Source organism: Gopherus flavomarginatus, chromosome 19, assembly GCF_025201925.1.
Source record: "Gopherus flavomarginatus isolate rGopFla2 chromosome 19, rGopFla2.mat.asm, whole genome shotgun sequence".
NCBI lineage: Eukaryota > Metazoa > Chordata > Testudines > Testudinidae > Gopherus > Gopherus flavomarginatus.
This window is the reverse complement of record NC_066635.1, coordinates 7394197-7410321: the sequence shown is the minus strand read 5'-3', so window position 1 is coordinate 7410321 and position 16125 is coordinate 7394197.

Sequence of the window (16125 nt, the reverse complement as noted above, 5' to 3'; positions counted from 1 at the left end):
GGCACATGTTTATCTTTACACCTATGAGCAGTCCCGTTTAAACTCAAGGAACTACTGACATGCCTAAATCAAGGATATGCTTAAGTGCTTTGCTGAATGGAGGGTCAGAATGCTTAGCACCTTGAGGGACTGAGCCTTTATTTAATTGCATAATTTGCGGTGTTTGTGCTGGATCGAAAGTATTGGTTGTAAAGTACTAGGAAGGTCTTTCTGTAGATCACCCAAACTTCGTAAAAGCACAAGGAATGCCAGGCCTAAACAACCCACCCCAGATTTTACAGTGCTTTGGTTTGTGCTGGAAAGAACTTTAGGCGATTGATACTGTGCAAATGATCTATAGGGTGCTATTCATCCCTTTGCAGAAGGCCTATCTACCACTTAAGTTCTACTTAAACCTTATTCATTTAACAAAGAAAAACAGCTCTGCAGTTTTGCCTTCTGGAATCTCTACTTTATAAACATAATGTTGAACTCAACGGAGGAGGCAAGGTACCCCATCTATAGTACCAGCAATTGAACTCCATCAGAAGACAAATATGTTTCACGTAGACCTTTAAAAAGGGATTGTATGTGTCACTGCAAAGCACGCTTTTTCTCTCAATCATGGCTTGGGATTCTTGTGCCAAGATTGACATATTTTCCTCCCTTAAGAAATTAGCATGGTTTCTGCAAGCTTTTTATTGACTGCCAATGCCTGGCTACCAATAATTTACCAGTATTGAGAAACTTCTGTGTTTTTACTGTGCTCAATTAAATTGGCTCCCACATGCCTGGATTTGTTCATTTCTGAATTACCTGCTTTGGGCTCAATCCTACAAACTGCTGAGCATTGTCCTCAATCTAGTAAAACACTTACGCATGTGAGCGTTCCCATTGACTTCAAAGTTAAGCAAGTGCTTAAATACTTTGCTGGATCAGAGAGCTCAACATCTTGAAAAGAAAACAGAGCCTTTTGTGAGCTTTATAATAAAAAAAACAAAGGGTTTTTGTTTCATCTTATCTTTAGGGCTTATGTGAGATATTATTATTAATTATTATTCTTAGGGGGAGGGATAGCATTGGCCTGCTAAACCCAGGGTTATGAGTTTAATCTTTGAAGTAGGCCATTTAAGGGTCTGGGGCAAAAATCTGGCTGAGATTTGGTCCTGCTTTGAGCAGAGATTTGGACTAGATGACCCCCTAAGGTCCCTTCTAACCCTGATATTCTATGAACTATTATTTATTTACTATTTGTATTGAAGTAGTGCCTAAGCCCTAATCATGGACCACTCCCCCTTTGTGCTAGGCGCTGTACAATCATAGAACAAAGAGCTTGCAGTCTAAACATAAGACAAGATATGACAGATTGATACAGATAGAAGGAGGAGCACAAGGAAACAATGAGACTTAAGTGGGACTTCAAGTAGTGCATAAGCCGTGTTCTGGGCCTCTGCACGGAGGTGAGTTGCACTCACAGCAAAAATATGCTCTATAAGGCTCAAATTGAGCCTTAGTGCTTAAATTCAAGCTCCCAGTAACCTGGTATTATGCTGGCAGACCAGTGTCAGCTCATGCCAAGGCCTCTAGGCCTTTTGAGCACTGACAAATGCATAGCTGGAAAGCAGTCTGGCTCACCTCTGTGTTAACTTTGTTAAAATAGATTTTAAGTTTATAAGAATGTGTTTAGTATTTGGACTTTATGAAATGTTTGTGAGTTGCTGCATATGTTAATCTCACTTATAAGATTAGTATCCCATGTTATAAGGTAATATTTCTTTGCGTTGTAACTATAAAACTGTTTGCTATGAGACTGGAAAACACCATAGTCAGGAGAGAAGCATTACCACATGTGAAATTCTAGTTTATCACAAGAGGTCTCATCTTCTGCCCCACAAAAGAAGGCCTATAGACACCAGACAAACCATTGTGGAACATCACTGGACAATAGAGTTTGTTGATTGCTCCCCCCACCCCCACCCCACAACCGTGAAGAAAGGATGTGTAAAACCCTCTTCCCATCACAGTTTGAAGTCTGGGAGAAGGGAATAAAAATCCCTGTCCTGAAAGATCAGTATCTCTGTGCTGCTTGGAATTTGGAGAGGGCAATATTTCTAATCATAAGCAAGGAATCCTCAAGCTGATTAGCTTTGGTTAGCCATAAAGAACATCTAGAGCTTGCACACTGCAGCAGCTTCTATAACTTTTTGACACTTAAGACTGTAACTCATTTGTGTGCGTATATTACCTGCTTTAACCTTGTAAATAACACCCATTTCTTTTTCTTAGTTAACAAATCTTCAGTTAGTTTATTATAGGATTGGCTACAAACATCATCTTTGGTGAGAGATCTAAGGTACTATTTACCTGGGGTAAATGATTGGTCCTTTGGGACTGGAAGTAACCTCTATATTGTTGTGATTTTTGGTGTAAGGGACCATCCATCACAAAGGCAGGCTTGCCTCGGTGGCAAGATAGACTGGAGTACCCAAGGGGAGTGTCTGTGACTCCCTGTTAAAGCTGTGGTAGTGCTTGAGGAGTTCACACTTGATAATAGCTTGGTGAAATCTAATTCCAGAACATGCAACCAAATTGGGGTTTGCACCCTGTTTCTTAACAGTCCGCCCTGAGGTTGGAACTCATGGTCATGAGCCACTGTAGACAGCTTGATACTTGGGAAATAAAAGAAATACCATGAAAAAGGCTATTTTTGTAACATTTCTGACCCAGCTCAGACCAGTTCTGAAAGTCTTAAGGGGGACTTTGTGTGACACACAGGATCCTTGGCAAAGGGTTCCCTGTTCATTGCAAACAACACTCACCTCAGACCTGACAAACTTACGACACCAAACACATGTCATATATTAGTCTTTATGGATAAATATCTTGTAAGATATCTACAGAAAACTTGTAACTTGTCAAGATTGATAATCACTGCAAGATGTATATACAGGTAATATTTAAGGAATAATGTATTTATATAGAAAGTATGGACTTGGAGATTAGTCACAGGGGGTAATACATCTCAGTGATGGTTCATTCAAACAAGCGGGAGTTGTTACCCCTTCCTAGTCAGCTAGCGTGGCAATGCAAGGGTCTGTTGTCTACTCTGGCCACATCCCAGAACAGGCAATGGAAAACTATCAAGGACAATTGCAAAAGATCAAAACCACTTGGAGGTGAAAAGGACTGTTATAGCAGGTAGGAGATCACCCTCGCTATGAATAAAGACAGAAGGCTGTTTCAGTATAACAAAGTGTAAGGGAAAACACTCTTATCCATTCACTGAGGAAATTCCTTGAACAGCAGGGCAGGCTTTCATTAATATTTGGATCCTAGTTCTTGTGGAAAAGACAGACACCTCTCTAACAGACTGAACTTTTGGGGGGAAACCTACTTTATTGTATAAGAAAGATAACTAATGATAAGGGTAAATCCAGGTTCACATTTTATTATTTTGTTTTGTGTTGTAACCAGTTTGTAACAGGGTGCTGGCTAGAAGAAACAAGCCAGGCCCCTGTTAGCCTGTTCCAGAGGAAGAAGGGTCTTAGTTGGGCTGGCTCAGGGGCCATGCCCTAATTACCAGAGTGGATCCACCTGCAGGCCTGGGTAGCCTGCCCTATAAAGTTGGCTGAGAAACAGGAAGCAGGGGGAGATAGGAAAGGGAGGAGTGTGGGTTCCAGATCTCTTCTGGAAGTTAGCAGTCTCCCAGAGAGTTGATCCCTGTAGATATCTGTAAATAATAGGTGGTGGGAACTGACACAAACAATAAAAGGACACAGGGGCTGCATTTCAGTTGGTCTCTGACTGTGTTTGTGGAGGGGCTGGGAGAAGGCACCGCTACACAGTTGTTTCCATCACTTCCTCTCATTTCTTGTTAAATCTTTATTCTCACCTAAATAAACCTCCTTTTTTTATTATAAGTGCTCACAAGTGCTGTGTGGCTTACAGAAGTAGTGGTTTAAGGTAAAACTGGGGTACCCAGCTCCTTTGAGAGCACAGGATCTGGAATTTCTGTGAGTAACCAATGTCAGGGGCTGGACGTCTTGTTAATCTGCAAGGAAAAGATAGGGTTCGCATAGCCCCGAGGAGAGTGCTTGAGTGGCTGAAAAGCTGGTGATACTAGGAAGCTGACATCCAGCCAAGCACAAGCAAGACTACCTCATGCTGACAGCAGGGGGCAACAAGGTGATTCACCGTCCTGGGTGCCCTAAGAACTGTTGCACCTTATTCTGACAGCAGCCCTCAATTTCCAGACTTAAAGCAGTTCAGTTGAGCACTGACTAGACATCCAAACATTGTGATACTTATCTCACCTAATCAAAACCTCTGAGTGTTTTGAGGTTCATGCATCTCTAATTATTGCACAATGTCCCAGTCTAACTGGGAAGGCAAAAGCTAGATCAGAAAAAAATAATTACTTTTTTTATTAGCTTATGATATGGTCCCACCCTTCCACATTGCCAGCTTGCCCAGTCATTCACAAATGATGACTGTGAATTATATAATTATCAACCTATAATTACAGGCAATATGTACAAATTAATCCCCCTGGAGGAGATCAAGGCTCAGCACATACATGCTAGCACCCTTAGGTCTCTTGGAAATTTATACCCATTGTAAGTGGAAGATTATTTATTTCTCAAATGCCTGAGACATTTTATGAAAAATGAACCAACAATAAAAAAAAAAAGCCTTGTGCTTTTAAAAAAATGTTCATAACATAAGTAACTGAACAAATCCAGACATGTAAGAGCCAATTCACTTTTCCACAGTGAAAGCAAAAGAAGTTTCTCAATGCTGGTATATTATTGGTATCGTGGCATTGGCAGTCAATGAGGAGTTTGCCAAAACCATGCTGACTTCTGAAGGAAGGAGGAGATGCCAGTCTCATCACAAGAATCCCAAGCCAAAATTGAGAGAAAAAGTCAGTATTGTAGTCATATATACAATCTCTTTTTAAAGGTCTAAGAAAAGAATATTAGTCTGTTTTATTGATGAGGTTCAAATGTTGGAACCATACGTGGACTGCACTGCCTCATCTTTCCATCCCAGAGCATTTTTCTGTTACTGGACCAGTTTCTCAGGTGGAATAAATCAGCACACTCATGAAAAATGGACTGAGCCTTCTCCAGAAATATACCATGGGAACTCACTAATCACAATTTGAGTTCAGTAAAGGAGAAAGCCACCCCATCTGTGTCCTCTTTCTCAGTATGCTGACATCATCACATGGTAATGTGCCAGATGGGAAAATTTGAGGTAGGGACAAAGTGAAAATCCTAGTTACACCTGTTCTCTGGGCTATTTGCCTCTCCATCATTGTACAACATCACAGGGAGTCTCCATCAAATTGACTCCACCAACCCCAAAAACAGGTAAATGGAGCAAAAACAGGTAAATGCTGAACCATTAACTATCAATATGTGTTTCCATCTGCGTGACAGGTTACACTGCACTCAGCTAACCTAATTTAATTGCAGCTTACTTAAAACCACTGGTATATTTGAATAGAAAGCAAAAATAATGGTATAAACTCTGCTTCATATTTCTAGAAAAAAATGCACTGAATGTTTATTGAAACTGAAACATATGTATTAACATATGGCAGAATTTCACTTACTGTATGTTTTAATGCAGAGCTGATGAGGAAGGCATCTGTGCTGAGAGCATCTGAATGAGAGCTCAGATAATGAGCAGAGCTAGAAAAATACACGTTGAAGGGTTGGGATGTATCAAAGTGCCTGATAGTTGACTGTGTCAGAGCCAGAAGAATGCATACGAGTTCCTATGCAGATACAGTATTGTGCTTTGTTCTCTGCACTGGGACCCAATCAAACATTCATGTACAACTTTGGATGCACCAGCTTCTGGAAGTCATGGCCAAGTTCTAAATCCCTGACAAAAGAAGGTTGCACACTGGAAATGCTGACACAACATTTATTCAGTGTTAAGCAAGTGCAACTACTTAATTAACAATTTCCTTAATTCAGGTTATCAGAGACAGCCCTGAGACACAAAGTGGATCCACTTCCCGAAAGTGTGGATCGGAATCTGTCTCTGAACATCCCTGAAGTTTGGGGGTGTTTGGAGCTGGGATTTTCATTATGGATATAAATAAGCGCTAACCCAAACCATTCTGCAAGCAGGGAGCTGGGAGCCAGAATCCTGGCCTGCAGACCAGGTCAGAGTAGGGAGTGGGGAGCACGGGCAGCAGCCCAGCTGGGAATGGGGAATCAGAGTTCCCTGGGGGGCAGCAGAGCTGCCAGCAGGAAGTGAGGAGCCCAGGTGGCAGCCCAGCTGGAGCCCCTCACTTGCCCTGGGGTGGCAGCCCAAGCTGTGAGCTGGGCTTTCCTGTCAATTTCATGTCTCCAGCAGGAGCCGTGAAGTTGACAAGAATGACAGCCAACAGCCAATATAAGTAACCCTTAGTGTCTACACAGACACTGAGTCTCCCTAACTACACTGACATAAACCCTACGTCTCTCATGGAGGTGGAGTTATTATGTCAGTGTAGTATGGCACTTACATCGGCGGGAGCAAGGCTGTAATGAGGAACCTGACATAATTAGGTTGACATAAGCTGCCTTATGTCACCCTAAGGCTTTGTCTACACTACAGACCTTAAAGCAGCCCAGCTTACTTCAGCAGCTGCATCACTGTAATGTCTCCTGTGTAGCCACTCTATGTCAATGAGAGAGAGCTCTCCTGCTGGCATAATTAACCACCTGCAATCAGCAGCAGTAGCTGACATAGCTCTATCCACACCAGCACTTTTGTCAGTGGAATTTTGTCAATCGGGGGAGGTGTTTTTTTCGGATCCTGACCAATAAAAATTTTATTGACAAAAGTGCCAGTGTCCTGTAAACCAAGTCTTTATAACCCACTAAACTTCCTTTGTCTTACAACTGCAAAGATGTTAAATGCCCACTTCACCTTGAATGGTCTCTCTTCCAACATGTTAACTCCTTATGCTAAACAATGTGTTCCACCTTGTAATAGCTCTGACACTCAATGCTTCTCCAAGACCTAAGGCTTGGTTTCCATTACACACTTAGGGCTTGTCTACATTACCCGCTGGATCGATGGGCAGAGATCAATCGAGTGGGGGTGGATTTATCTTGTCTAGTCTAGATGCGATAAATCAACCGCAGAGTGCTCTTCCATAGACTCCAGTACTCCACCAGGGCAAGAGGCGCAGGCAAAATCGACAGGAGAGCGTGAGCCGTTGACTTACCACAGTGAAGACACCGCTGTAAGTAGATATAAGTACGTCGACTTCAGCTATGTAATTCACGTAGCTGAAGTTGTGTAATTTAGATCAATTCCCGCCCCCCAATGTAGACCAGGCCTTATTTAGATATAGCTACATCCCTCAGGGGTGTAAAAAACCCATACCTCTGAGTGACGTAGTTATACTGACCATAACTCCTTGGGTAGATAGCACTTTGCTGGCGAGAGAGCTCTCACTGACATAGCTACCGCCACTCATGGATGTGGAGTTATTAAACCAATGGAAGAGCTCTCTCCTGTCAGCTTAGAGCAGGGAGGTCAGGACCCCTCAGGGAGTCATGAGGTTATTACATGGGGGGTGGAGAGCTGTCGCCTCCCCCCCAAACCCTGCTCTGCCTCCAGTTTTTATTATGGTATTAAATATATTTAAAAGTGTTTTTAATTTATAAGGGGGGGTCGCACTCAGAGGCTTGCTACGTGAAAGGGGTCACCAGTACAAAAGTTTGAGAACCACTGGCTGAGAGCATCTTCACCAGATGCACTACAGTGGTGCAGCTGTGCCAATGTAAACTTGTAGAGTAGATCATCCCTTTAGAAGAGCTCTGTGTAAGCTTGAAAGCTTGTCTCTTTTATCAACAGAAGTTGGTCCAACAAAAGGTATTACCTCATCCATTTGTTTCTCTCCTTTTGTTATTACAGAAAGAGCTCATGATAGCTCTGGGCAAAACCCAGAAACAAGGAGATAAGGAAATAGCCTCACTGTGTTCTAATGGAGTTTCTGAATATCAGAGATAGTACTTAGCTTGGCCAAGGAAAAGAAGCACAATTGATTTGCAGTACAGCACAGCTCAAAGTGCACCTCTCCTAGATTTTATTTCATCCTTTGGTGCAGAGAAGCTTCTTTCTGAGTAGAGATATATGGATCATTTGTAGGATGCTTGTTGGTAGCCTGTTACTGCTTTGTACAGTCACCAGTCCTTTGCAAGTTTTTAACAGGTTATAACACCAATCAGGGATGGTCTAGGTATATTTAATCCTGCCTCAACATAGGGGGGATAGACGGGGTAACCTATTGAGGTCCCTTCCAGCCCTCCATTTCTATGATTCTATGTGCTTAAACACTTTTCCGAATTAGGGCCAGAGAGATTCCAGGTATTTAGGTTCCTAACTCCAATTGATTTCAATAACTTTAAAACACTGGCTGTGTGTGACTTACCCAAAGTCACACAGGAATGTCTGCACTAGAGATGGAAATTGACCCTAGATCTCCTGAGTCCCAGTCCACTGTCTTAACCACCAGATTATTATTCTTTCTGAGTACAGACATGATTATCCCCTATGTCTTTTCCATGATAGCCAATTTGTGTGGCTCCTATGATGTGTGGTTGTAAGTCATAAACCATTAAATTATGACACAATGAAATCAAAGCCAAGAAATGTATTGCTAGGGTGTAGGCTACTTTCTTAACTCAGAAAACCACCATTGCAACAAATCCTCATTGCAGCATGAACGAAGAATGCAGAGTCAACCTTAATTTTTCAGTTTTGGGCTCTTATCATTTTGTATCAATTTAAGCCTGTGTAAAGTATGTAATTTCCTTGTCTGATTTTTCTCCCTTTAGGAACTGAAAATTATTCTGTCTTGAGGTCTGGAACCTACCGCAAAATAAACACTGCTTAATTGGGACGTGCTTAATAAGGATGGCTACTTTAATGGGACATTTCCTAGGGAACCTAGTTACACTAATGATAGTGAATGACAATGACTGTTTCTTAAATGGGACAAAAATAAGAAACAAATTCTACTTAACAGAGATGCATTTAGATAAGGTAAGTGCTGTGTAACCAGGTATTAAATAGTTTTGAAATTCTGAGATTCCATCTTTTAATTGAGAAGATGCTGAATATTTTAAAATCATTATGAAATGCATTATTATTTATATTACTGCATAGTGCGGGTATAAGATACATTCTGCTGTGCAATAGTATAAAGACTCTGACCCTATTGTATTAGAGGCACTGTACAAAAATATAACAAAGGGATGGTCCCTGGCCCAAAGGGCTTAAAGCACCCTTTTTTATCCAGCATGGCAGGCTGGGCTATAGGCTGAAGATGCACAAAGAGTGTTTGTCAGAGCAGGGAATAGAAGTCAGTTCTCCTGACTCCTCATCCTGTATTTTAACCAGGAAAAAAAAATCTACCTTTCTCTCTAATATTTAGAATAATAACAGTAAACAATAAAATAAAAAAAAATCATAGGAGATCATAATTAACCAAAATCATTCTTTTTCAGGATTCTTAAAACCTCTAAAAGGAAATGTCTGAAGAGTTTTAGGCAGCTTCAAAGATCTATTAGCTTTGTGTAAGATTATTCTCTGCTTGAAGATCTGTTGTGTTCTGGGATATTCTTTGAAAATCCTTGAACATTTCAAGGGAGAACAGGAGACCATGTTAAGAAGTTGATTTAAAAACAAAAATCCCATCTTGGATGACAGCTACATAAATTCAGGGACTGTCCCTGGCAAACCAAGACATCTGATTATGCCATTTTATCCTGTTTGGCGAAGGAGAGAGTGAAGGAAAGTGATAGACGTGAGGGGCAGATGGAGTTTGCCTAATGTGTCTGTTCTTTTCTATGCTGCCTTTTCAATATAAGAATGTAGCAAAATAGCAGCTGCTCATAATTTCATGAATCAAGAAGTATGTAAATTTCAGCTACAAGATTTGTTGCATTATTAGACAAAAAAATCTTGTTTGCATCTACAACTTTCTTCATTTCATATGCAAATTTGGGCTTGAGGCTTGCTTCTCCTCTTGTTCCAGTGTGAATCAGGAGTAATACAACTGAATTCAGTGGCATTACACAGGGTAAACTCTGTGTAAATGAGCATAGAAACATGCCCTAAGAATTTAGCTAATCTCCACTTGCTGCCCTACAGCCAGCATAGCCAGCTGTCGAAGAATCGCCAGCATAGAGGGAGCCTTGAATAGTGTAGGGCCACCACAGTGCTTTCTATGCCATACTCTTCCCGACAGCCTGCCCATGGCATATGGTAAGGAGGAAGGGCCATGGAAAGAATGCCCTTGTGTCTTGGCAATCTGTAGCTGCTGAAATAACTCCTTGGGGCTGTTGGCAAAGTGTTTCTCTCTGATCCATGCTTATGATCTTTGCAGTATACTCAGCACTCACTCCACGTATGGAACTCCAGCTGAACTCAATGGAAGGTCTCTGCACTGAGTTTGTGCACCATATGTAACAGAGAGCCATACTATGAATTGGAGAGAAGAATTTGGCAACATGGAGAAGAACTCATAATGCAAAACATCGGGAAATAGTTTAACACAATGGGCAAAATTAGTCCCTGGTGTAGCTCCACTGAAGTCAATGGGCCAGATCCTCAGGTGGTGTAAAAGGGCATAATTCCACAGACGTCAATGGAACTGCAACCATTTACACCTATTAAGGATCTGGCCTAACAGTTTGATTTTACACCAATGTGTAACCCCACTGATTTCAACAGAGTTAGTCTTGATTTAAACTAGTGTGAACAAAAGAAGAATTGGGATGACAGTCTTCACAAATTAAATCTGTCTCATAACCATATTCCACAACAGTCTTAAAGTTGAAATTGGCATACAAAAGCTGCAGTAGAAATTGAAAATGAAGCAGAAGGGCAGGGGTTTATGATCAATGTTTTATTGGGTTCATATAAAAAAGAAAAGCATTTCACATATTTAATAAAAACATTTTATGTATGAAATTAATATGAAGCCTTTTCTTGTTAAACAATTGTGTGATCCATGAACTACAATATATAAAACACAATGCAGAACAACTATGAACAAAGTTTATTTAAACATTTTTATCTTCTGTTGGCATCACCAAGCCTGGCTCTCGTGATCTTATCAGAATTGACATATTTCACTGTTACCTTCTTCTCACTCACTCTCTCAAATATCTCATGGAGCTACAGGAATCCAACTCAGGCAGATCTAAAATATGTTGCTTTATCTGGTTTGGGACTATGACTCCAGGTCCAATTTTGCAGTCCTCATTCAGACAAAACTTCTATTAACTTCAATGGGATTTTTTGCCTAAGAACTTCAGGATTGGTTCCTTATTGGTTTTCACTTAGTTAACAGTTTGGCATTAGATCTGAAAAATATTATCCCAATAACGTGAAGAATCCAATTGGATCATATACAATCTAATATATACATGGAGCGTGACATTCACTCTCTTATACTGGGTTTACATTGATTTTGATGTGAGACTTCTTAATTTATGTTGGTGTAAGAGTGAGGAAAAGCAGGACCAGATCCTATAAATAAATCACATATGTTCAAATGATAAGAACAAAGTTTAAAATGAAATCTTGCTGAAATCATAAGCCAGGAAAATGTTATTCTATCAATCACCTGTAAGCAAAGTTTCCATTTTAGAGTGCACACAAAAAACACCAAGGATAAGCAACAAAACAATAAGCTATTAAAAATAAATAAAAGGCTAAAATAAGTATCTAAACTGCAATGTGTTCTCCTCGCCAAAAAAACCTTGAGAAGGATAAACAAAGGAATTGTTTCATGCCTGCGTGACAGCTACAGTCTGAAAAATTCAGTTATTGGCTTCATACGAGTTCACAAATTGCATATATAAACACTTCACAATCAAATGATATTTGTTTCCTCCAGCTTTTGTGCCCTTGAACATTTCTTTTTCTTGATGTTTTATTACTCTAGTTTTTCTATAACCTTCACTTCAAAATGGGACTTATGGGTGGATGCTGAGGCAGGGCTCAAGTACACAGGCCTAATTTTAGGTATGTGTAAATTTTGTCATGTGCTTAAGTCCCTTAGGACTTAAGGGATCCTTGTTACAAAGCTTCTATGGGCACCTGAGAATAGAGGAAAATATGAATGCACCACCACCCTCTCCTACCCCCCCCCCCAAATGCCCATTGCTGCACAGACTTCCAAAGGGGAGGATTTCTACATGGGGTATTTCCTGTGGGCCACTATACCAGTTCTGCCAGCATAAAGTGGATGCAGTGCACCCACAAATTTTCCTCAATATGCCTAGTTCCTTCCTTTATATATTCATCTGGAATTGCTGTTTCATCTGCATCAAAACTCAACAACTACTAATAATGTAATCTGAATCACAGTTGTGTTTCTGAAGCAAGGCCAGGTCCCAAAGATAAATCTGATGGATTATTTCAGGAGGGATCATTGCAGATACCCTAAATATCATGTATTATAACAGGGCCAACTATCATGCAATTCTTGTGCTGATCATCATCAGGTCATGCTAAAGTTATTAGGTGGCAAAAGTAAAGGTTATAGCATTTTGTGGCATCTAGATTGCATATCACAGTCAAAGTTTGATGGCAACATTATGACATCCATGCAAAGGCAGTATATGACATGCCTTTTTCTTCAGTGTCTTACTCTCTCTAGCTACCTATTACTTTACTCACTCTGTCTCTATCTGCCAGAGTCACTTCTCACATCAGTTTTACATCAGTTTAACTCCATTAATGTCAGTGAAGTTACCATTGTTTGACATCTATACCAGAGGAGAAGCAAGATATCTAATCTATGTATTGTTTTACTCCCTCTTGTATATACCAGGTTAGCCCCAGGATAACTATCAACTTCAGTGCAGTCACTTTTATTGTATACTGATGTGAGAGGAGAATCAGGGCATCTGTCTTATGGTATCTAAGCACCTAAAGTGCATTGTAATAAAGACACAGGAGTGAAAATCTTTCCCCTTTGACTCCTGCTGTTTAACAGTGAGCAGAATGATACAAGTGCCCTTTAACAGGCAAGGGATGGCATGTGACCCAGAGCACTTAGGAGTGACTGAAAGCTGGAGCTGGGGAGAGAAGGAGGGTTCTGAGGGCAGTGACAGCAGCAGGGACATGGGAGGAAAGAGGTAGGAAAAAAGCAGAGAGGGGACTTTAATAGGGAGCCAGGGAACGTGTGTAAGAAGAACGGTGACAGGAGGCAAGGAAAGAAAAAGGAAGAGAGTGAAAGGAGAAAGCAATTGAACAAGGGTAAAGAGAAAACAAGGGGCCAAGAAAGAAGTGGAGTGAGAAACCTAGCTGGAAGGAGAAGGGACTCCTGGTTATTCTCTCTCCCTGCTCTGAGGGGGCATGACGGGTTGAATTGATGTCTATTGTTTAAATCTAATAAACATTTCTGTTTTCCCTCCCCAGATAATGGGGATTTTTATAATCACTCACTTTTCAAACCCTTGCCAAAAGTGAATATAGTTAAAAGTTATGGGTGGGGGGAGTGTATTTTGAACTATTTGTATATACACATCTGATTTCCCTCCTCTCCTTGAGTTCTTCTAGTTTGTTTCTTACTTGGGCCTCATTATTATTGTAGTGCCTCACAATCACTAATGGATTTTATCTTCACCACACCCATGTGAAGTTAGGAAGCATTTTGTAGATGGGGAACTAAGGCACATGGGAAATTAAACCACTTGCCCAGCCTCACACAGATGTTCCGTGGCTAAGGCAGGAACTGAACCCAGGTCTCTTGAAAAGAAAAAACAACATACACAGTCCCCTGCCCTAACCACTAGACCACCTTCCTTATGCTTGGTAGAGCCTGCCCAAGAAGTGAGACTGTAAACATCACAAGTGCTTTGACTTAGCAGTGCCAGTTTGAACGCCACCATCCCAAGGGCTCCGTGGAACGTTGGGACCGGAAGGTTCTGTGGCAGTTAGGAGTGACAGTTGGAGGGAACCGGAAGGAGGAGAGGTCTGAAGGAAGGGCAGGGACAGCGGTAAGGGGTCTGTGAGGGGGGAGGAAATGGAAGAGACAGGGAACAGGCCATGGGGAGTGGGGGTTGTAAATAAGGAGCCAAGGAAAATACATGAGAAGGACAATGGTGAATATGTGAGGGTGAGTTAAAGAAGGGGGAAAGGAGCAAAAAATAAAATAAAATAGAAACCAACAGAACCAGTGGGAAATTGAGAGTGAGGGGGCTGAGAAAGGGAGTTTGAAACCCAGCTAGAAGGAGAAGGGAGATCAGCCTCCAGTCCCCTGAGGAGGGAGAAGATAAGTATTCAAGTTAAAACAACAACAACAAACACCTTGACAGACATGTAGAATGGAAAGATTGTGCCACCCTATCCCTAAGGTAAAAGTATGGAAGGGGAGCTCCAATGCTGGATTATTTTTACTCAGTGCAAAATCTTCCACGTTAAATGGCAGAGGGATTGACTCTCAACCAGCTGAGGAAGGGCATTGACCATTCAAAAACAGGCTCCATTCAAATACAGTACGCTCCCAATTATCCAAATAGGATGAGGGACAAGGATTTTATTGGGATAATTGGGAGTTCAGCTAATCGAGAGGGCAGGCATCATTCAGCCACTGGGTGGCATCCCACATGGCCAGGGGCTCCTGCTCCTAGCTATTCTGGCTGAGGGAGTAGGGGGGTGTTTCTGTTCTGTTATCTGAGCCTCTGTATTATCTGAACTCCTTCCTTATCTCCCAGTATGAGATGGAGGTGGTGGGGAAGAAGAGATTTGGATAATGCAGAGGTTCGAATAATAGAGTTTTGAGCAAATGGAAGTATACTGTATTCCTGGCCAAAAGAATGGGATCTGTAATAGCTCTCCAAAGTTTAACAGGAGGAGATAAAGTGGGGGGATTTTTTATAAAGTAAAATTAGACACAACATGACTCTGATGTGCATTCATTAGAAAGAATACCAAAGAGATGGAGCAGATAACTTTACAGGTCTTCCTCATCTCTGTTTTCTCTGATTCTCTATGATTATGGTAATAATTTTGTATCATCCAAAACATGTCCATGCATCTGCATAAAATTTACTATTCAGTAAAGCAGTTATTTGACAGAAATGTTTGAAACTCATACTTCCTTTGAAAGATTGAATCGATATTATAATGCACATTAATGTACTCTAGTTGGGTCTTTTAATAAACTTTATTGTAAATGAGAGAGAATACCACTAAAATAATCATATCTTTTTCTCCCTCTCAGATAAGCTACCATATAAAAATTTCTGTGGGTTATGTGTGAGAGTTACTAATGCTAACACTTGTTATATAAGGAATGGAGTAAACTTGCACAAACAAAATTGTTTTTTCTCTTCTTTTCTGCAAAACAGTATAGGCATTTGTAATGAAGTCACAAGTTCATGTTTAGATCATGTGTACTATCTTGTATATAATCTATGTTATGATGTTACAAATTTAGCCTCCTTGGCCAAATTCTATGGTGACATACTCTGTGCAACGCCACTGACTTCAGAAGGACTACACAGCATATAAATCAGTGCCGAATTTGCTCTTTTGACTTCAGGTTATGCACAATTGGGGAAAAAAATGCTCTGTGGACTCTGAAAGACAAATATGGGGCTTGATCCTTGAATCCTTACTCAGGCAAAATCCACCAATGATATAAAGTGAATCTATCTATCCGGCACCATCACCATGGTATCTGAGCACCCATGGGCATACTGTAACAAAGGCTGATGGAGCAAAATTGTTTTCCTATCTACTCCTATTTAACAGCAAACAGGATGACATGGCATTTTGGAACCAGAAATTCCATAGCACTTGGGAGTGTAAGTTGCTGTTGGGAAGCTGGGGAGAAGGACAAGTAGTCTGAAAAAAGTGCAGTGACAGCAGTGACTAAACTAGGAAGAGAGTGGAAGACATAAGGAAACAGAGATCCAGGGAAAATGTGTTAGAAGACCTACGATGAGCAAGAGAAAGAAAAAAAAGGTAGGGAATGGAAGGAAAACAAACAAACAAACACTTCCACAGAACCAGGAGGAAAGACACAGGGGCTGTAAAAGAAAGTGACAAATCGATCTAAGAGGAGAAGTAATTTAACTCAAGATGGAGTCTTGACTGGCTAAAGAC